We start from the raw sequence: 22,406 nt of genomic DNA, 5'->3' as shown, positions 1-22,406 counted from the left end.
ATGGCGATAGCTATTAGTACACAAATTTTAGGATTGTCATAACGATTAAATGGGACAGTCTGTGTACTAGCACCTAGCCTAATGCTTGGTGTATAGGAAATCCTTAATAAATATTATTATATCATTACCATATAATATTATATCAATACTATTTGAGGCTCCTCTCTGTGAGAAGATTGTACTGCTTACTTCATTCAAGTTACTTGGCTAAGTGACTTGCCTTTGCTAATGAAATATGAAGGGAATTGATGTATGCAACTTCCAAACAGAAGCTTTTAGAACCAATGTCCACCAGAGCTGTGCTCTCTTTGCCAAGAATATACTTTTGAGATATGCGCCATGCTCTATGTGTCTAAGCCTGCAAAAAGACACATCATGGAGGAGTCCGGAAGCTGAATTACTAAGGACCAATTTCATGAGCATGAAATAAATCTTTGAGATTTGAGGGAGCTGTTTGAGCATAACTTAGAGAAAGCAAATACGCCACGATAATTCATTGTCAGACTGTTACTTGTTCACTGTCTTTATGCCTGGAGGGCTTTGTTTCTTTTTTATAGAGTAAAATACATGTTCTATGCCTTATTGAGGTTGATCATTTGTCCAAAGACAGACTTGACCTCAGAGCACTGCCAGCTTTAAAAACAAGTTCATGTTACCCTCCACTCTCTTCCATCATTGTCTCATACTTGATACTTCGTTAACAGTAACATGGCAATTTATGAAAACTTAGTTAAAACGCTGTTGTTTTCTCGTTTAAGAATTATCTGACAGTGACACTCAGATCATTTAAAAGTTGCTTATTGCTATTCTTTTGCTTGGGAGAAATAATGCTTATAATTTTAAACATAAATTCACATTACTATAAATTATTAAAAGAAAATAGACAATGGTATAATGGGGATTAATTTACTTAATACTTTCTATGTGTTCCTGAATTGAATTAAAATAAAAATGGAAAATTCTGAAGTTACTAGAAAAGCTCGTTATGTAATAAAATCCAGAGATTAAAATTTTTAAACACTTGTTTATAAATTTTATGAAAGATTCTTCTAGATTTTCCAACTCTACTTAACACTACATGATTATAGATTTCAGTGATTTTATTTATTATAGAATAACTTTTTGTTAATAATCACTCCTCAAATTAAACTTTTTCCTGCATTTAAATTTTCTTAATACTATTTTATTATTGTATCCTATCTTCTTAGGTAGTCATAGATCTATAGAAGAGAATGTGTTTCTTCATAGGCAATTACAATCATCTTTAGACAAGGAAGGTACATTCCCAGTGTTCTGAATGTTTAGAAATAATAACTGCAGAGTTACTAACAGTAGAATATATAGAATATAACCCTCCTTTCTGGAGGGCTATAGTGTTAAACTGTCTTTAAATACTAATCTGAATAATATCAATGTTTTGGAAAATATTTACTATGTATGTGATTTTGGCTCAGAAGAAAGTAATGACTTAGAAAAGGATGGTAGACATACTTGCACCCTCCCTCTCCCCGCTTCCTTCCCTCCCTTCCTCTTCTCTTCCTACCTGCCAACAGAAAAGGCAGATTGGGCAGGAATCTCACTTGAAGAAGGATGCTGACCCCAGAAGGTGTGTTAGATCAGAGAGGGGCTCTTAGTTCTGGAAAAATTAAGACCCAACTAAGGCCTTGGGCTATTACTTAGAACTTCTGGATCTCAGTTTCCTTATTTATAAGTATTGGATTAGATTTGACAACTAAAATCAGGGTTACAAACTTCTGAAATCCCCTGAAATTCTGTAACACAACACAGTCTTCTTAATAAATTAACAGAATTTTTCTAGTAGAGCCAATATCAATTTTTTGAAACTTAACTTTGGAGTTTTGGCAGATATTATAAGTTGATTCACTCATCCATTCAAACTCTCTTTCCCTTGTCATTCTCTAGTATAGAGGCTGGAAAAAATATTAAGAAATATGATATAAAGTTTGTTATCTCAGCTTCCCTTCCCAACAGGGTTGATGGAATGACATAGTGTGGTTAGTAAGAACTAGGTAGTAGTGTGTTTGTGAATTCTGATAAAGTTTCTATTTTCCTTGATACATATGTTACCCATTTTATATTCCCCTCACCTTTGCCTTTTCTTACTCTGTAGAAAGTAGATTTGATGTCTGGTGCAGCAACAGCCGTTTTAGACAATTAGGAAAAGGCCTTGAAAAATCACAAAACCTTGGCCTTCTATTCTTGAGCTACCAAACCAATACCAGCAACTTTCTATCTCCAGATTTCTTATTGTGTTAAAAAATAAATAAATAAAACTTTTAGCTTGCCCAAGCTACTGTTTATTTAGATTTACCACAGCTGAAAGCAAACTTTTAACTCTTAGAGGACTGAAAACAGACACCTTTAAAAAGGAAGGCATCCTTAAATGTGTATATATTTATTCATATGGCAAACAACATTATGCAGCTGGTTAAACAGCCTAAGTTCAAAGGGTAACATTAAATTTATACTTTCACATCATAAGGTAACACTTTATAAGAGCTAAAATATAACTTACTGATTAGTTCAAGCATACTGAAAAACAGCCCACAAATAGCTTTAATTCATTCAAGTTCTTCCTTTAACTTAATTAGCATAAAATTTAGTTATGTTAAGAATTATTTTCTAACAAACACTTTAATTTACCCATCAGTATTATGTATAAATATAGGCATATGCATTTAAATATACATCTAGATTTTGAGATCTTTTCTTTCAATGTAAGCTTATTAGCTATAGATTTGAGGTACATAGGTCACTTTACATGGATATGAAAGCCTTTATTTTAAAAGGAATTCACTGTGAAAGTGTAAAAAACCAAGGCTTTTCTTTGATTGTTTTGTAATTCAAAAACTTGGTTTGACAGCCTGCTAACATGAAGGTGATAATAGCACTTCACATTTGTACATGACTAATTGCAGTTCAGAGTATTTCATAAATGAGCAAGGGGTTGTGATTAAACTTTACTATGACCCACACATTTTTGCATAAGAAAGGAATTATTAAAAATAGAGGCAACATATTCATCTAGTTCCCATTCAGTATTTAGTTAAGAGAAAGAAATCCTTAATGGGTAACATTCCAACCTCTATTTCTGCACAGACCTCTCCCTTCAATGGGGAATTCCTGAATAGATGTTGACCCATACAGGATCCATTGTTGCAGACCTAGAAATGGACAAAATTAATTCAGAAAAAATAGTTCTTTAATTCTTCTGAGATTATCAGCAACCATGAGAAAAATTATTCTCAAAATAAAATGATTTCTAGGAAAATTTATCTCAGTGAAAAGTAGAACTTTTATGGAGAGGACTAATAATGTGTTCACAGATTTTGTGGGGCAGGGGCGGGGGGGGGGTGGGTTACAAACAAAATGAAAACCCCATGATGTGAAGATGCTACAGTGGGTATACAGAATTGGCCTTTCAGGTTGGGTAGTTCAAGAGGTTCTGCCTGACGCTGGATATACCCTCTTATCTTATTAAAGATGCACATGCTGACTCAGTTTTAAATCTGACCAGGGAACCCAAACTTCAGGTCCACCTTGTACAGAAAACTTTCTGAGAAGTCACATACAAAGACTGGGAATGTTGCTCATTATTCTTATAACTCTTATAGCTCTTTTTTTCATCCTTTCATGTATTGTAGTATGCAAGGGAAGAGCCAGGTTTGGTGCATCTGAAGCTCAGACATATTTGGGGCCCAACTAAATAAAATAATACTAAATTATAAATACAGAGCCTTAGAAGGCATCTGTGCAAATGAGGGTCTCTGAAGTGGAAGCCTCATTTGCTTCGTAGTAAAATCTATCTCTGGTATATTATTCTAGCTAGATGTCTTTCTCCATTACTTCTAAATATTGTCTTTTTAAATGGCATTACCCTAAAACTAATACTGAGAAAAAAATTTAGTGGGTATTCAATTAATTTTGTTCACAGTGTTGTAATTAAAGGACGGGATTTTTTCATTTGTAAAAAATGTTACTTTTTAAACCTAATACGAAATCATTTTCAAACATACTATATATCATAACCAAATACAAACAGGTCCTGAAAGGCTATCCCTCAGAGTTGATCACTGAAGAGAACTGAATCAAGCATAGAACTTGGTACTCCAATTTCAGGAACTCAGGAAGGACTCTGCAGTCTGACTAGATAGGTCAGGTAAAAGTGTGACAACAGCAAACCCCCAAATCTTAGTGTTTTATTCCTTGCTGACGTTTATGTCCTCTGCGATATGGTGGGGGGCTCTGTGTGGCCTTCATTTCTAGAAGGGGCTGTCCTTATTTGCAAAAATGCAAAAAAGGCTGAGGGCAAAGAGAAACAGAGGAACAACAGGAAGTTTGTTAGAAATTGCACTTGAAAGTGGCACATCACTTCTGCAAATATTTCATTGGCTAAAATAAGTCATAAGGGTATCAAGCGTTAGTGGGAGGTCTGGCCCCCTGGGGGACTGCCACAAACATTTCAAACAGAAATAAAATTTATGCAATACTTTTCTCTAGAAAGAAAACTATACAACATCTGCATCATCACCACCACCACCATCACAAACACCTCATTTATCTTCCCTCTGTGTCTAACATTTTTAAAGAATGGAGATTTATCATCAGGCTTTTACTTTTACTGAAAGAATTTCCTAGAGGGAAAATTTTTGTTTAAACCTAGTCTTGCAATCCAAAACAGCCTATGGTGGTGGGGGCACAATGCTGATCTCTGGAGAAAAAAGTAAAAGTGAGAAAAAAGTAAAAGTAAAAATTCAAAAAATTTACATAGATATTCTCTACCCTGAAGGAGGCAGGACTGACTCCCCACTCCTTATGTGTGGGTTGTGCACAGTGACTTTCTTCCAAACACTGTTTCAACCTGGTCAAAATCAACAGTGATAAATCATGTTGCTCATATGTACTTTCTATGATGTGCTAAAAAGGCACTTACCTCTATGATCTTCATTCCAAATCCCATAAACTCAGTCGCATCATGAGAAAAATGTTAAGACAAATTGTAAAAGCGGGGCACCCTGCAATATACTTGATCATTATTCTTGAAAACTTTCTCATTGTCATGAGAAACAGGGGAAGTCTGAGAAACTGTCACAGCCAAGAGGAGCCTGAGAAGCCATGATCACTAAATAGAAGGGGGGATCCTTTATGGAATCCTCAAACAAAATACAGATGTTAGGTAAAAACCTAGGGAAATATGAATAAGCTATGGATTCCAGTTAATAATAATGTATCAACACTGGTGGGCTGCAGTTCATGGGGTCCCAAACAGTTGGACACATTTGTGGCTAACACACACACATTAGTTCACTAATTGTAACAAGAATACAGTACTAATGTAAGATGTTAGTAACAGAAAAATTAAGTGTGTATGTGGGGGAATATATGAGAACTCTCTACATTATCTTTTAAATTTCTCTAAAATATAGTCTGTTTAAAAAATTACAAGAAATATGAATGCTATCTATGTTCTCTCACTGTTCAGTTGTGTGAATGTGCTGTCGCTCAATTGTATCTGACTCTTGTGTGACCCCTGCTCAGCTGAGGAGAGAGTAAAACCAGAAAAAAAAATAAAGTGTCATAAATGCTATAATTTAGGTTGGAACAGAGACCCGTGGGAATGCCATCAGGACTTTTAAAAGAAACTTTTCTATTAAACCATATCTTTTGAATATTTGAATCTCCAGTAGCACCTAGCAAGTACCTTGCTCAAAGGTGGCATTCAAATATCTAAGGGAATGACAAAGAATTCAGCTCCTTGTTGTAAAATGACCTAGATGAGGTAGACATAAAAAATTAGAGATAAGTAAAGAATAACAAGGCCTGTACCATTTCCCTAAAAGGTAAAAAGAAGTTCAGTTTGGCCAGACACACCTTTATTACATAAATATCTAGTGAAATACCAGCAATATATCTTTTTCTGTGCTTCAGAAAAGGTGTTTTTGGTACTTCAAAAATGACTTCCCATGGGAGAAAGTTTTTCTTGAGAGATAATAGAGGGAAAATTGTTTCCTTTTGAGTCAGTTCAGTTCAGTTTAGTCACTCAGTCGTGTCCACCTGTTTGCGACCCCATGAATCGCAGCACGCCAGGCCTCCCTGTCCATCACCAAAACTGCCAGAGTTTACCCAAACTCACGTCCATCGAGTCCATGATGCCATCCAGCCGTCTCATTCTCTGTTGTCCCCTTCTCCTCCTGCCCCCAATCCCTCCTAGCATCAGTAGGCAAACAAAAAAAATCTTAAAAAAAAAGAAAAGGACACATGACCATTTCAGAAGGAGCTCCGTTTTAGAAAGTAAGGGGTGGAAAGTCACTAGATGTTCATACCTGCTTGTACTTAATTCATGCAGGAATGAGGAGTTTTTTGTCAGCACAACATATTTCACCACTGAAAACCCATTACAAGATTCATTTTCCTAATTAATTCATTTCCTAGTGTAGACAGAAACTTAAGCTAGACGAAGCTCTAGCACCAAAGGCCCTTTAGGAATCTGACCTTTTTATTTAAAGGTAGTGGTCACCTGATTGGAAGAACTGACTCACTGGAAAAGACCCTGATGCTGGGAAAGATTGAAGGCAGGAGGAAAAGGGGATGGCATCACTGACTCGATGGACATGAGTTTGAGCAAGCTCCAGGAGTTGGTGAAAGACAGGGAAGCCTGGCGTGCTGTAGTCCATTGGGTCGCAAAGAGTCGGACATGACTGAGGCACGGAACTGAACTGGAACTGAACTGGAACTGAACTGACCACGCTTGGAATGTGAATTCTTGATTAGTGCAAAGTGAGGCTTAAATCTAACCACAGCACATCTTCATTCTTCTATGAATGCTGCTCTATTTTAAATCAAATTACAGGCACCATCCATGAACTTTCTCAAAATTATACTAGTCTTACCGCACTGGTAGTTTGGCTTTAATCTCAGGGATTAAACTGAACCCTGGCACTCACTGAGAGACCCTGGTCAAATCACATCGCTCTTCTGGATCCGTTTTCCCTCTGAAAATGAGGGCACTTGGTTATGTCTCTCCTGCTCTTTACATCCGAATCAGGAGTCAGCTCATGGATTTGAGTCCGTGTTTGAGATGCCATAGAAGAAACCATACATGTATATGTAGAAACACTAGCTTTAATTTGTGTTAGGGTCAAATTATTAATAGCTTACACCGTAAATATTATCCTCTTCGAATGATCACATATTAACTTATGAGAAGTATGTTTCAGATTACATTAAAAAAATCTTTCAAGCGTTCTACGTTTTAAAGGATTCTGTAAGTATTAGTGATACTATAATATGGAGTAGGTTATAAAAGGTTAAAAAAAAAAAGTCCACAAAATGAACTTACTAACCGCTGAAGGGGATCACCTCTTCAGCTCTCGGACCTACTAACTCTACCTCTCTGCTCTTAGGTTGGTTTCAGAGCGGACGGCGCTCTGTTCAGTCTTAAGACGCCACAAACCTAATTTATGTTCCCAGTAGCAGTCACCATATTTCCTCACGTTTCCCATTTGGTCATTAAAACCCCAAATGGAAAATTCCCTTGAATGATCCTTTAAACTCCAAGCATCTCTAGGGACGCTCCAGGTACCGCCCCAGAGCGCTCTCCTCGCTCAAAAAGAAGTCCGGGAGCTGGGAGCCTCCGACACGGCGCGAGGCGCACCTGAGAGGCTGGCGCCTCCGCCTCACCGTCCTCGGCCCGGCCGCGGGCAGCCCAGGGACCGGCGGGCGGAACGAGCGCCCCGGCCGCCCAGCCAGCACCTTGCGTCGCGCGTGGGCGTGTTTGGCTTCGGAAATCCCGGGTCGTCTCAGGCGCCCCGTCCTTCCCCGGGAAACAATCGCCGGTCCAGCGCGGAGTTCCCCGCCGCTCGACTCCAGGCGGCTCCCTGGGTTCCCCCAGTCCCTTCCGCGTCCTTCCCGGCGTCTCGGCCGCGCGCCCAGGTGTCCCCGCGCCCCGCGCTGCCCCGCGTCCGGGCCTCCAGGCTCTCCAGCGCTGGGGTCCGCGCTCCCGCCGCGGGTCCAGCCTCTCCTCCCGCCCGGCTCCGCCCAGCCTCCGCCGCGCCGGGGCTCCCGGCCCGGCCTCCCAGTCTCCCTCCCACCTCCGCCCCCCACCCCCGCCCAGAGAGTTGCTATTTTTAGCCAATCCTCCGCGCGCCGCCACCGGCTCTGCTCACAGCTCGCAGCCGCGCGGCCGCCCTGCCGAACCACCCCCCAACCCCGCGCCGCGGTGGCCGCGGCGGCGGCGGCGGCGGCGCAACCCGCACATCGCGTAGCGCGCACCGCGCGCACTCAGCCCGCCTCGCCGCGCCCGCCGCCCTCGCCGCCGTCTCCTCCTCAGGCGCCTGTCGCGGCCGGTAAGTCCCTGCTGGCGGAGCAGCGGCGGTCCCCGAGTCAACTTTCAGTCACCCTTGTGCTTCTGCCTCGCCATTCTCTTTCCCGCGAACCATGGCTGTTGGGCGAATGGGGAGAAGTTAGGGGATCGTCGGAGCGGGGCGAAGGAGGGCGCGATAGCCCTGGCGGGAGCGGGCGGAGGTGAGTGGCACCGCAGCCTGGTCGCCGGCTGGTGCCCGGGGAGAGCCCTGGGAACACGGGCCGAGCGTCCTCCGGATGCTCCGCTGGATTACCAGCTGGGGCTCCCCAGGTTAACAGAATCCCAGTCGGGACCCCGGCACAGCTTGCCTGGCATCTCGCAGTCCGGAGGTTGGTGAGTTTAAGGGCGCCTTTGTGACAAGTTCGGGGCCAGGGGATCTTTTCGGTTCAGACCTTGACATTTGCTAGACTGAGGCGAGGGTTCATGCCCCCCGCCCCTCGACGCACCCCCCCCCCCCCCCCCCCGCCCCACCATGGATGCTGGAGTCGAGTTATGAATGAAAAGTTTGTACTGCCAACGTGTTGCTTGAGGGGAGCAACGTTTAGTGGGGGTACCTTTGACGTTTCATGGGGGACCTCAGTTCCAAGTCCTTACGTCTGAATTCTGTGTTTAAGAAAAGTTCTGGAGCCTGGGCCATGGGAGATAAAGCTGTTGCTTGCCTAGTGGAAGGAGAGTGATGAATCGTAAACTTCCTGAGGTAAACTGGTTAATTAAAGGCCACCTGAGGGTGTCACAGCGGGACCTGAGGGAGGCGGCGAGGGACGGGGGCGTTCCCCGAGAGCCGAGCGGGCGGCGGTGGTCTGGCTTGGGAGGTTGCCCCCTGGTCTGCAGTGAGCGGGCCGGGGTCGGAGGCCTGAGCGCGGGCACCAGAGCGGGACGGGGGAGAGGTGAGGGGCTGCGGGAGCCGAGGACGCGGTTCCTGGGCTGTGGACTGCAGATTCCGCAGAGTCTCCGTGCTCCGATTTCCGGAAGATCTCTCGTGTTTGTTTCCCCTGCCCGGGAGGTGTGTATCACCTCCTGAAAGGAACTTTTAGATTAAGTAACTAACATTTTGAAATCTGTGGGAAATGAAATATTTACACAGATCCCATTATATGTCTGTGTTGTGTGTAGTAATAATGCATGTGTGTATGTAAAATGTGAGAGTGAGGTAAAAAGGGCTTTAAAAGTTTAACTGGAAAAGAAAATGAAGAGTTAATTTTTTTTTTTCTCCCCAAGTGGCATAACAGTGCTTATTCAACAAATATTCTTGGTGTGCTGAGATTTATCATAAAGGTAAGATTTAGGAATTACAGGTATTTGGAGTACAATTATGTTTTCAAATCTGGCAGTTATTGACATCTAGGAAAAGGGAATAAGTACATAGAGAATCTATATTAAAGAAAAATAAATTATTTGGAAAGAAAATCCTTAGACATCTGAAAAGGTCTGGATGTTATTTTCTGATGTTCTAGAAATCTTTTAAATCCCGTAATTAATAACAGCTCAGAATAAGTTGCAGTTGGTAAATGAGGACAATTAAAATTATCATGTTTGGAAGGGATATCTTTTGAACTACTCTTTGGTACTTTGGATGTTTATTATGGAAATTATTGTGATATTTGCTTTTTACCACAGATAATTAGTCCTTCTTTTCCTTTTAAACCACTGTTCCAGTTTGGATCAATTTAATTACTCAAACATCAAATCACTGACATGCCTTCTGGAAAGCATTTGTTTTTGTTTTTTTGGAAGGCATTTGTATTTAAAATGTTTAATGAGAATATTATATTTTCAAAAGGACAATAATTTTTTCAGTTGTAAAGCTTTCTTGTAATTTATTTTCATCCATTTTGTTTGAATGAGGCAAATCTCAAGAAGAGAAGCATTTTCTTGGGATATGTTATTTTCTGTGTGGGGAAAAATTGAATGTTTTCGTGTGTGTTTCAGTCTCAAACAGGTGCATATAGAGTAGGAATCCTGAATCTGACTTTTGATATCAGCCTGCCAGCTAGAGGGAGAGATGCTTTCCCCTTTCTCTTCCTGAATCGGTCATCTCTGCTACAGATTGGACACCATTAGATACATATATGGTTGTGCAGAAGGAAGTTTAGAGTTTTAAGTTAAGTACCAGTTTAAGGTTAGGAGGGAGGTGGGCTTTTTGCTTCTCTTTTTTTCCTTCAGTCTTCCTGTTTCTCTCCTTCTGCAATTGATTCAGCCTATTGGTCTGGTCTTTACTGGAAAATCAGACCAAATACTCTGGCTGGAGAGCGGCGTATTAAACTGCTATCTTCTGTAAAAAATAAGAAAGGCTCTTCCGAAATTAAAAAGGTTATTTATTTTATAAATCGTCGCAGACTGTTGCAATTATTTTGTGCTCATTATTATAGTAGACAGAGTTGCTTTATGAAGTTACTGGCACTATCTGTAAATAACTTATTGTGTATATTTGGCATGTATTCGGATAATATTTGGGTTTTAAGGAGTTTTAAATCATGAAGGTAACTGACCAGATAACCTTTTTAATTAACTAGTTTAAATGATACACATAGTTCACATTTATATTAATCTCTGTTGAAGGTGGTTTTAGGGTTGCAAAGTTTTCATTTCTTTTTATTAGCATTACTTCTATTTTGAATTTGTTTAAATATTACAGCATATTATATTGTAATTTATACTTGCTCAGTGGGGAAGGTGTAGGTTATTCTTAAATAGCGATACGGAGAAGTAGCTAACAAGGAGAGTCATTTGAGAAGCATATGGACATCATAAAATCCTTCTGTATGTAGCATCTGTACCTTCTCATTAGTGAAATATTGTAGTCATGGACATTTTTTGTTATTACATCCAAATATGGCTTTTTATTTTTGCTTCCATATAATGTTTTAAAAATGTAATTTATATGAGTATTTAAGTTAGTGGGAGCTTTTATTGTTTGAAGCCCTTTCCTTTCAACAAAGACATCATACTTAATTTTTATCCCACGTATCCACAGATACATACTGTTGTTTCCTAGCTTGTGGTTATAACTCTTACCTTTTCTGATGATTCTTCAAAACATTTGAGAGATAGGTGGGAAGATACATTGTTCTCATTTTCAGAAGGAGGCAGCAGGTACACTGATAGACCCAAGGTCACACACCAGTGAATCAGTGTGAAACTGAGGATAACATCTATATTTCCTGTATCCTGTTCACAATGGCAAGCTGCTCCCATGGCTATGTTATGACATTTCCATAAATTAAACTTTCCTAGATGTTTACATCAACCTGCTTTTTTTTGGTTTTGGCTCCACCTCAGGGCATACTGAACTTAGAAGACCAGGGATCAAACTTGCACCCCCCTGCAGTGGAAGTGTGGAGTCTTAACCACTAGACTGCCAGGGAAGCCCCAAACTTTCCTGGATGTTTAAAATGCTGAACTTGGTAGATGTGCAGGTAGATTTTATGCCAGTCAGTATAGTCCTAAGTGACTGGGCCCTTACTGTTGCCTGCTGGTTGGGGAGAACCATGACTCTAGTAACTGGTTTTAAATCAGTTATATCCACCTCTGAGGGGTATCCACTCTTCCAGTCAGTCCATATCCCACACATCCCTTTGCCCCCTTAGCAACTGCCTGCTGCCCTTTTATTGGTCAGAGCTGCTTTGAAGTTTATCAGCATAGTTGTTAAGCTTGAGGATCATCAGGCTCACTGGTGAGAGAACTCAGAATGTGATTTTTGAAGAGTATTGACAGAGAACAATGATGGAAGTCCACTATATAAGCAGCCAGTATCAATTAAGGTACGTGTTGTTTGGGGTGTTAGGACATCCACTTTCTTATATTAGCTCTGCTTCTTTAGATAGAGAGTTTATGCAGTTATCTAGTCATTTCGTTCGGTATAGACCTCTTGTCTTGATAAACCAGACTTTAACAAAAAGAGAAAGGATGGCAATTTGTTCTTCTGTAGGGACGGTATTAATACTTTTATGACTTTTTCTTCATGCTCCCAGATAACCTCTCCTTCAAATTTCACCAGAATTTTTGGGAGTAATTGCCCACATGATTTGTGAGAGCCAAGGTGACAGACTTTTGATATCAAATTATTAGATTTAAAAGTGGAATACATTATTAGGATGCAGAAGAAATCTTTGCAATTTCATAGAAAGTAGTATCGATAATATGTAATCTTACACAAGCTCTCATGTATTTGATGAAAGTACTTCCAGTATTTTAGAATAAGCAGATGGCAGGAACTCTCTACTCTATTAGGTTAATGTGTGTGTGTGTGTGTGTGTGTGTGTGTATACACATAAAATTGTTCTTTCCCCTAAATGTATGTTTTATGAGAGCTCATTAAAATCATTTTTAAATGTGAAATATTGAAAAAGAAGTGACTATTCAAGGGTGACTTACTGTTTACTATAATGAATTCTGTTTAGAACACCCAAAGAAGAAAACTCCCATTCTTTATATTCTTTGCTGCACCAGAGAGAGTATAGACTGCTGGTGAGATTGAGAAAAGTCGAGGTTACTGGAAATGATACGTTCTTCGCATTTCTACAGAATCTGTGATAAGAAGATGGGTGTAGACTAGTCTAGTTTGAATGGAATAGTGATGAGTGGAATTTGAATTGGCCACCTGAAGAAGAATAAGATTCGGATCACTCAAATATCACTGAAGATATTTGGTAGCAAATCATCAAAATTAACTTTAGTTACTTTAGGTATTACATAAACTTAGTAGACGTTATTGACTCAGTTTATTTTCTGTTTCTTTGTAACACATTACTACGAATGAAGCAGCTTAAAAAACGCATACTTACTATCTCAGTTTCATTGTTCCGGAGTTCACTCGCGGCTCAACTGGATCCTCTGTTCAGGGCTCTGACCAGGTGTCCATCCCTGCTGCTGTGTTATCAGAGATTCACTGGGGAAAGACCTGCTTCCAGGCTTTCTTAGGTTGTTGGTAAAATTCATCTTCTGTGGTTGTAGGACTGAGGTCTCCATTTTCCTGTTGGGTGTCAGAGACCACGCACAGTTCCTAGAGCCTGCCTGCTGTTCTTTGCCGTGTGACCCTCTCACAGGCATGAGTGACCCTCTTACAGCATGGAATCTGCTATTCAAAGCCAATTAGAGTCTTTTGCTCCCATATGCTATAACATATATGAGTAACGTGACATCACCTTTTCATATAACAATCTAATCAAGAGTGACATCCATCACCTTTGCCATCTTTTATTTCTTAGAAGCAAGTCATGTGTTCTACCCAAACTTAAGGGGAGGGAACTATACAAGGACATGACTCATTGGAGGTTACCTTAGCATATCTCCACCACATTGACTAGTTCACAGAATCTTTGGGCTAGACAGCAGACCTGGCTTAGAAGCCACTTAGTCAGAAAGGTGCTCAGAATCACTCTGAAGAACTGATTCCATCACTGTTGGCACACCAACTTCTAGAGGGGAATGTGGACTCTTTCTTAAGAGAGGATACGCCATATACTAATAGTGGGGTTCAGTTGTTCATGGCCAGAAAGAATGATGTATTCACTGCTAAGAAAGGAAGGAGAAATATGAGCAAATGATTGTTTAATGAAGTGTTGAAGTTTTTGACCAAGGTAGGCATGATGACCATCTGGAGATGGGATTGAACTGTAGAGTAGCTAGAGCTATGCAACTCTTTAGAAAGAAAACTCTTTTGGGATTTAGGAGAATGGTGGTGGTGAGGCCTCATTTAGGAATGGTGGTTATAAGCAAGGCGTCTGAATCACTGGTGTGAATGTTAGTCTAGGAATTAAATAGTCTCCAATGTATTCCACATGGGAAAGATTTTTAAGGGACTGGGTCCACCAATCCTTACAGGGAACCAACCCTGTGATTTAGAGTCCCACAGCATGGTCTCCTTTTATCTTAGAGGTTAGAGACCCTCTTAGGTTCACTGTACATCTGTGGCCCAGTGACTGTGGGGCATTGTTTAGGGGAATGGGGGTCAGTTGAGAATAACTAATGTCCAAACTCTTTGCAGGAATGATTTTATCTAATCTTCCTCTCATCTCTAGCAACTGAGTTCAACTTTTCCCTAGTTCCACCTCCTCTTTCTTCCTTCCTCTCTCCCCAGATAAATGGAGGCTTTGGAAGGTGAAATGCTAATAGTCGTTTAGATAGGAGTGGAACCAGGGTTTGAATATAGGTCTGATTTCAAAACCCATAGTCTTGTAATACACATCCCATACTCACATGCAGTAAGCGAAGTTTCCAGGGCAAAAGCTTCTTTTTTTTTCCCATTGAAATGAATCTCAGCACTACAGTTGCTCTTGGATTCCTTCATTCATCTTGAGAGAGCTGGGTACTGGAAGATGAGGGTTAGAGAGAAGAGTGAGAGAGTGTGCTGCATCATGCATCCTTTTATTTTCCCAGCAGGAAGTACAGATTATCTGTCTCCCTTCCATATAAAAAGTAAGAATTTGAAAAAAAAAAGTAAGAATGTGGAGTGGAGTCTCTGTATTTTTATTACTACTTATCGTTTTGGCAGAAATAAAAAACTCTGTGTCTCCTTTCTTTCCTATATGTAGATTTCTGCTGTTAAATTCAATCAGGAAACTATGAATTCTCATTGCCTTTTTGGTCATAGGGTTCTTTCTATAGCTTTTTCAGTAGATGCCACTGTTTTGATCTACTTGAAAAGTCTATTGAGACATTCCTCCTTTGTTCTTCTGTTACTCAGTTCCCCTTTCTACTCTGTGGTGCCTCTGAATTCTATTCATAGATATTCTACTTTTCTCCCCTTCTGTTTTATGTACTTAAATCTCTTCTTTAAATGGATCCAGTTCCATTGATCGGAATCATTGGCCCAGATCCCCTTGCTGCTCTATTGCAAAATACAAGCTCAGTGTGGGACTCATCTGTATTCTGTTAATTTTACAGAGTTGTACCCTGTGTCCCAGCATGGATTGAGGAAGATTTCCTGGGTATTTGAGTATTTCCTTTAAGATTTCCCTGGGTATTTGAATCAAAATGTAAATATTTAAAACTGAGTATCCCCAAACTGCACTCTGATTTAGGTAAGGTGTATACCTATGATCCATTTATCTGTGGCAGGTAGGTGGGTTATTGGGATGGCACCATCATGGCTCCGGTGCCTGCCCTTCTGGAGTACGACTGTTCTCAAAGAGGGAAATTGTGAGCCACTCAGCCTGGTTATGGGTGACTGCAGTAACTTCATCAGAGAAGCTACAGCTGAGGAATTTTTGAAATAAACATATTTCTTCACACAGGTTTTAGATTTCTAACTGAGTTTAGGCTAGATTTGACTCTAAAAGCCAAAGCTCCTTAGTGTGACATCTAGATTCTCTCAGAGACTGGACCTAGCCTAGCTTTATTATCTTTCCATTTTTAACTCTTGCCACTCCCTGCCTTACACCTTTAAGGATTTAAGCCTTAAGCCTGGAGCTACCAAGTGGTTTAGATTTTAGATGATGGGAAAGACAGCTTGAGAGAATAAATCAACCTGTAAAGAAAAGATGTGCATGTATGCATGTGTGAGTGCATGAATATGTGTATGCATCCTCGTGGTGGGTAGGGAACAAGTAGTAAGAGCATTTCAGTTTTTCAGTTCCTGCACCCATGCATTCTCAAGGCTGTTCTATCACTGATTTTTCTGGGATTGTGTTACATGAGCAATAAATTGAATTTCTGCCCCTTGCAGTCAAGAGTACTCTGCAGTAGAGATTTCTGTTAGCCAAGCATTTGCAGTGTGTTTTTTGAACCTACTACTCCCAGAACTACCATATCCATCTCTTACCTAACTCACACTTTCCTCCTCTGTGGTTTTACTTAAGAAACTGTCCCTTTTCTGCTTTCCTTTTTCTCTGGGCCCAACTTATGTCCTTCTTCTTTTGTGATGCTTCCTCTTGATTTTGGCAGCTTACAGTGATCTCGTTCTTCTCTGAGTTCCTGCAGTAATATAGAACTATGACAGTGTTTCACACAGGCTTACAAGTTGAATTTTGAAATATGTTGTGTGAGAGTCACTTGATAGTGTCTGGCTCTTTGCAACCCCATGGACTATACAGTCCATGGAATTCTCCAGGCCAGAATACTGGAGTGGGTAGCTTTTCCCTTATCCAGGAGATCTTCCCAACCCAGGGATTGAACCCAGGTCTCCTGCATTGCAGGCAGATTCTTTACCACCTGAGCCACAAGAGAAGCCCAAGAACACTGGAGTGGATAGCCTTTCCCTTCTCCAGTAGATCTTCCTGACTCAGGAATCGAACTGGGGTCTTCTGCATTGCAGGCACATTCTTTACCAACTGAGCTATCAGGGAAGTCCTTGAAATATGGTAATATATTTAATATATGGAACGATTTAAATGTGTTTGTGATTTCTTTTCATTTCCTCTGTGGCTGACTAGAGAGAGGTTGAAGGCCTCCCACATCTAGATAGAAAGGAGGGAAGAGAGGGGTTGGCTTCTTAATGAGCACTCTCTTTAAATAGGACACCGTAGAACGAGTGGTAGCAAAGATTACTGGTCTGAATGGGGTGAGCCTGTGCTGTGCTGTGTTTAGTTGCTCAGCTGCGTCTGACTCTGTGGACTGTAGCCCGCCATACTCCTCTCCTGCCATGTCCATGGGATTCTGCAGGCAAGAATACTGGAGTGAGTTGCCATGCCCTCCTCCAGGGGCTCTCCCCAACCCAGGGATAGAACCCAGGTCTCCTGAATTGCATGTGGATTCTTTACCATCTGAGCTACCTGGTAAGCCCAGTGTTAACCTAGGTTATCCTTATTAAACATTTCACTTACATATGTAGGAACACAGTACAACATACAAACACTTTTACTTACAATTTTACTTACAAATTTCACAAATTATAAAACCAAAGCCAATGAGAAAATATTAAATATTAAATGTGAGCAACAGAATTGATGAAATTAAAAGGAACAACATTGAATTATTTTGCAAATGATATTGTATTGTTGAAATTACATTGCCAGTGTTGGGTTTAAGAATATAAAAGATGTAGCCTCAGATTCTATTCTTATTTAATCTGTTTCTGTTTTATATTAATATAGAAAATGTCCTTTTAAAATGTAGATTAAAAATTACCATCAAAGCTTCGTTTGCTGGTTCAAGGTAATCAGACTTCATACGTGATGAAAACTCTTACCAGTAAATAATCTTCAAATGTCAGTTTTAATGAAGTATCACCATAACTTCTTTTTGTTCTCTTAAAGATGTGATTAGCATTGTGAAGTTCCTGAATTCCAAATCAAATGTGTCAGCTGTACCCAAAGACTGCAGGAGTGGAGAACAGGTGGCATAGGAGCTGCACAGAGACAGGATGCACGCATCACCTCCACTCAACATGACGGCGATTTTAACCACTGTAGTGCAGGGAAGTGGGCACCTCTGCTACCGTGTGTTCTGCGTGCATGCTCAGTCGCCTCAGTCGTGTCCCACTCTTCGCGACCCCATGGACTGTAGCCCGCCAGGCTCCTCTGTCCTTGGGAATTCTCTAGGCAAGAATACTGGGGTGGGTTGCCATGCCCTCCTCCAGGGGAGCTTCCCAGCCCGGGGATGGAACCCGTGTCTCTTAGGTTGCCTGTATTCGCAGGTGGGTTCTCTGTAGCACTGGTGCCACCTGGGAGCCCTGCCCCATGTTCTCTAATCACTCAGCTCATCCTCACCTCCCCCCACCCATCAGACCTTATTTATTTAGCAAACTGTTTAGGCCTTCACCTAGTACATGCATGACTGAGAACACCAACAGCAGATGCCAGAATGAAAATTCATTGGTGGTATTTAGTTTTAAGATGCTTATCTAGAAATTAATTAGAATGCATTTATATGCATTTTTAAGATCATCATTCAAATGAAGAGGCAAAATGGAAGAAATAATTCCACATCAAACTCAATGGATCTCAGTTTGAAGACATAGTCTCAAAATTTAATTGCCACTTAAAACATTTCACTTCTTACTCGGTGTTGTGTGTCATTTTTGTTGTTTAGTTGCCCAGTCGTGTCTGACTCTTTTGTGATCCCATGGACTGTAGCCCACCAGGCTTCTCTGTCCATGGGATTTCCCAAGGAAGAATACTGGAGTGGGTTATCATTTCTTTCTCAAGGGGATCTTCCCAACCCAGGGATAGAACCCGTGTCTTTGGCATTGGCAGGCAGATTCTTTACCACTGAGCCACCAGGGAAGCCCTGTGTGTCATTAGCCAGGTTGTAAGTCCCTTGAAGGCAGAGAGAACTTGGTTATTGTTTTTTGTTTTCTTCTACATCACTAAATGCATTTCTGATAGTTGGACCCAATACCCAAGTATTTGGTGTTTGATCAACTCTTTATAGTCATTATTTCTTACTGTTCTTGTGAGCTCCTTGAATGCAGGGAATGTTTTGTTTTAATCTGTGGATTCCAAATTCCTAGCATAGTGACTCTCACATGAGGAATGCTCAATAAATTGTTCTACAAGAAAGAATGGGTGAGTTATTGGCTTTGTGTGTGTGTGTGTATGTGTGTGTGTGTTAGTTTCATCTTTCACATACAAGGCATATCCAGTAGCTGTATAGATCAGTGCTTTTCAATAGAAATATTCTCTGTCTGTGACTTTCAAGCACTTGAAAATAGGGAGTTAGGCTGAGAGCCTGCATCATTTACTTTAAATTACATATATATATATATATATATATATACATATACACACACATGCCTGACATACACACATACACACACACAGACACACACATATATATACTTACAAAACATACAGTAGTAGCCCTTTGGCACTTCCCAGGTAGCTCAGCCGGTAAAGAATCTGCCTGCAATGCAGTAGACCCTAGTTTGACTCCTGGGTCGGGAAGTTACCCTGGAGAGGGGAAAGGCTTTCCACTTCAGTATTCTTGGGCTTCCCTGGTGGCTCGGGTGGTAAAGAATCTGCCTGCAATGAGGGAGACCTGGGTTCGATCCCTGGGCCAGGAAGATCCCCTGGAGGAGGGCATGGAAACCCACTCCAGTATTCTTGCCTGGAGAGTCGCATGGACCGAGGAGCCTGGTGGGCTACAGTCCATGGGGTCACACAGAGCTGGAGATGACTAAAGCAACTAGGCAGTAGCAACAGCAGTTTTTTATCCATGGCCTGTGGTCTGAAAATATTAAATGAAAAGTTCCAAAAATAAACAATTCACAAGTTTTAAATTGCATGCCATTGTGGGCAGTGTGATGAAGTCTCTTGCTGTCCCACTCTATCCTGCCTGGGTTGTGAATCATCCCTTTGTCCAGTGTATCCACACTGTATATGCTTCTGGCCTGTTTGTCACTTAGCGGCTTTCTTAGTTTTCAGGTTGACTGTCTCATTGTTATAGTTCTCATGCTCAAGTAATCCTTATTTTATTTAATAATGGCCACAAAGTGCAAGAGTAATGATGCTGGCAGTTTGGATATTCTCTTACTGTGCCTAATTTATAGATTAAATTTAGTCGTAAGTGTGTGTATATACACACACACACACACACGCACACACACATATGAAAAAACATAGTGTATGTAGGGTTGGTACTGTAGTCTTTTCAGGCCTCCTCTGAGGGTCTTGGAATGTATCCTCTGCAGATAAAATGGAGATGGGACTCTGTACAAGCATGTGGCCAGTAGGCAGCCTAGGTCCAGATATAATGACTTCATTCTCAAACTTGTTTGTTCACATCTGCAGCACAGCTACATTTTTCGGTTGTACTTGAATGTTATTATTTATATGACTTTAAACATGGTGTAGTACATTCCATCAGTTTGGTTTCATTCTTTTCCCAGATGCCCAACACTGCATGTTATCTCTTCATTCATGTCACCATCTGATTTGGTTTCTCATCATTTCCTTATGAGTCTACAGGCCTGACACCAACTGCTTTACCAGATAAATTTTATATTCAGTTTTTTTTAATTGCTCAGATTTCCTTGTATTTGCTAGTCCCACTATTTTAATCCTTTCTTCCCTAATAAACCATTTAAACTTGGATTATCCATATCACTATGATGATCATCATGTAAAATGATGTTTATGCTATGCTAGCCTTTATTTGCTGTAGTAATGTATGCTGATATTCTGAAAAGATTTTGAGTTCACCATATTCTTAAAAAACATATTTGAATATTCGTTCTCTTCTGTTGATTTCTTTGCCTTTCTTGTTCTTTTACCCTTTCTGGTATAGGAGAAGAATTAAGAAGCATCATATGAATTTAAAAACATTATATAACTCAATCCCTATGTAAGATGTAATCCCACCATAACATGCTTCACAGCTGGTGTCAAAATATATGAAATAAATACAACAGAATTTTCTATTTAGAATGAGAGGAATTACTTCCAATAAGTAGCCAAAATCTTTTATGCAACTGTGGCACTTCCAGAGCAAGACTTAGAGTAAAATCCGTCATAAATTTATTGAGGTTCAGTGTTGAGTATATTCATAAGTATTGTTTCTGTTAATTCTTTCAAGAATGCTGAATCTAGTAATATGTAATGGTTATAGAGACTTAATATTCAAATAAATAGAAATGAATCTGCTGACAAGCAGAAACACTTTAGAATTTTCCATTCATCCTCTACTGCTGGAGATTTAATAGTTGTCTTATATGGCAAAATTTGAATGCACAGATTTTGGCATGGGACTTCTTGCTTTTTGTTCACTTTATTTTAGACTAAAATAGTAGTTCCCAAACTTGAGTGGGCATCAGAATTTCTTTTCAAGGATGCTGAGTTAACCTATTTCCAAAGTAGTTTCCTTTATTAGGTTTTCATCTTGAAGTCTACTTTTTCTCTTACTACCCAAAAGACCCATCTCCTTTGTATATTTTAATTTCCACTTTCATTCTACTATAGAGCTACTCACTGAAAGAATTTTTAGGTATGCTTTTGAATAGATTTCACAAGACAGGAGAAAAATTCAGTAGCTGTGTATAGAATTTTGCACTTGTGAATCGCCTACTGTGCTGTGGTTTTATGATCGCTTTCATCTGCCTCTTAATGATGAGAAGTACTTTGTTATCTTCTCCCTCTAACCTTCCTAATAAACATTCTCATAAAAGCCCAAATGATGTATATTATGTTAATTGCTCATTTTGAACTGGTTTGGAGAGCAATGAAGGGAACATTGTTTTGTGACTTGTGCTATAAATATAATTTTAATCTACTTATCCGTTTGACCCAATTTAAAAAAGTTACCTACATTAAACTAAATATTTGATGAATTTAACTTTGTAGTGAAACAGCAGTCATTTCCTTTTATTTATAAAGTTCAGCAAAAGCCATTGGCCAAGCCTTGTGAGATATTTCTTTACTAGAACATCATTTTCAAAGTATTGCTTTTTCTCTGTGAAAACAAATGTATTATAGTTCAACTTAAATTATATTTTCCTTAGCATAATGCTGAGACTACTCAAGCCAAATAGAAAAATGTAGGCTACATGGCATGGGATATCAGAAGAATGGTTTTAAGATTTTAATTTCTCTAGAATAGTATCTCTGATATTCTTGTGTGAATTTATAATTTTCAAGTAACTATTGAAAACACATTAACATTTATTTCTGTGTTTCTTACATATCTTATAAACTTACGGGCTTCCCAGGTGGCTCAGTGGTAAAGAATCTGCCTGCCAATGCAGGAGATCCAGGTTCAATCCCTGAGTTGGGAAAATATCCTGGGGAGGGAAATGGCACCCCACTCCAGTATTCTTGCCTGGGATATCCCATGGACAGAGAAGCCTGGTGGGCTACAGTCCATGGGATGGCAAAAGAGTCGGATGTGACTGAGTGACTAAACAACAAAAGCATTCTCATAGACCACATTCTACATTATCAGATTAAACAATAATATTTTAAAGAAATTTACATAATAAAAGCAAATCTCTTATGTTTACTCATGTAGTTGCTATTGTCAGTGCTCTTCCTTCTATTTATTCCTTCATTGACTTTCATGCTTTTCACACCATTTCCATTCGGTGTCATACTTCTGTGTGAAGGACTTCCTTTAACCCTTCTTATAGCACAGGTCTGCTGGTGATGGATCT

At 40.1% G+C, this 22,406-nt stretch overlaps 1 protein-coding gene and 1 long non-coding RNA gene across 2 annotated transcripts in view; both read left to right on the top strand.

The window, feature by feature from the left end:
* The first annotated feature begins 8,399 nt into the window (after positions 1 to 8,399).
* HDAC9 (histone deacetylase 9) overlaps positions 8,400 to 22,406 on the top strand; it is a 972,671-nt gene continuing 958,664 nt past the window's right edge. The window contains exon 1 of the mRNA XM_070470395.1: positions 8,400 to 8,544. The gene's annotated coding sequence lies outside the window, so the exon portion shown is untranslated. The remainder of the gene's footprint in view (positions 8,545 to 22,406) is intronic.
* Positions 8,997 to 18,825, top strand: LOC139037181 (uncharacterized). The gene is made up of 3 exons (XR_011490040.1): positions 8,997 to 9,080; positions 9,602 to 9,658; positions 17,578 to 18,825. It is a non-coding gene; the product is annotated as an uncharacterized lncRNA (long non-coding RNA).

Source organism: Odocoileus virginianus, chromosome 1 (assembly GCF_023699985.2).
Source record: "Odocoileus virginianus isolate 20LAN1187 ecotype Illinois chromosome 1, Ovbor_1.2, whole genome shotgun sequence".
NCBI lineage: Eukaryota > Metazoa > Chordata > Mammalia > Artiodactyla > Cervidae > Odocoileus > Odocoileus virginianus.
This window is presented reverse-complemented; position numbering and strand designations above follow the sequence as displayed.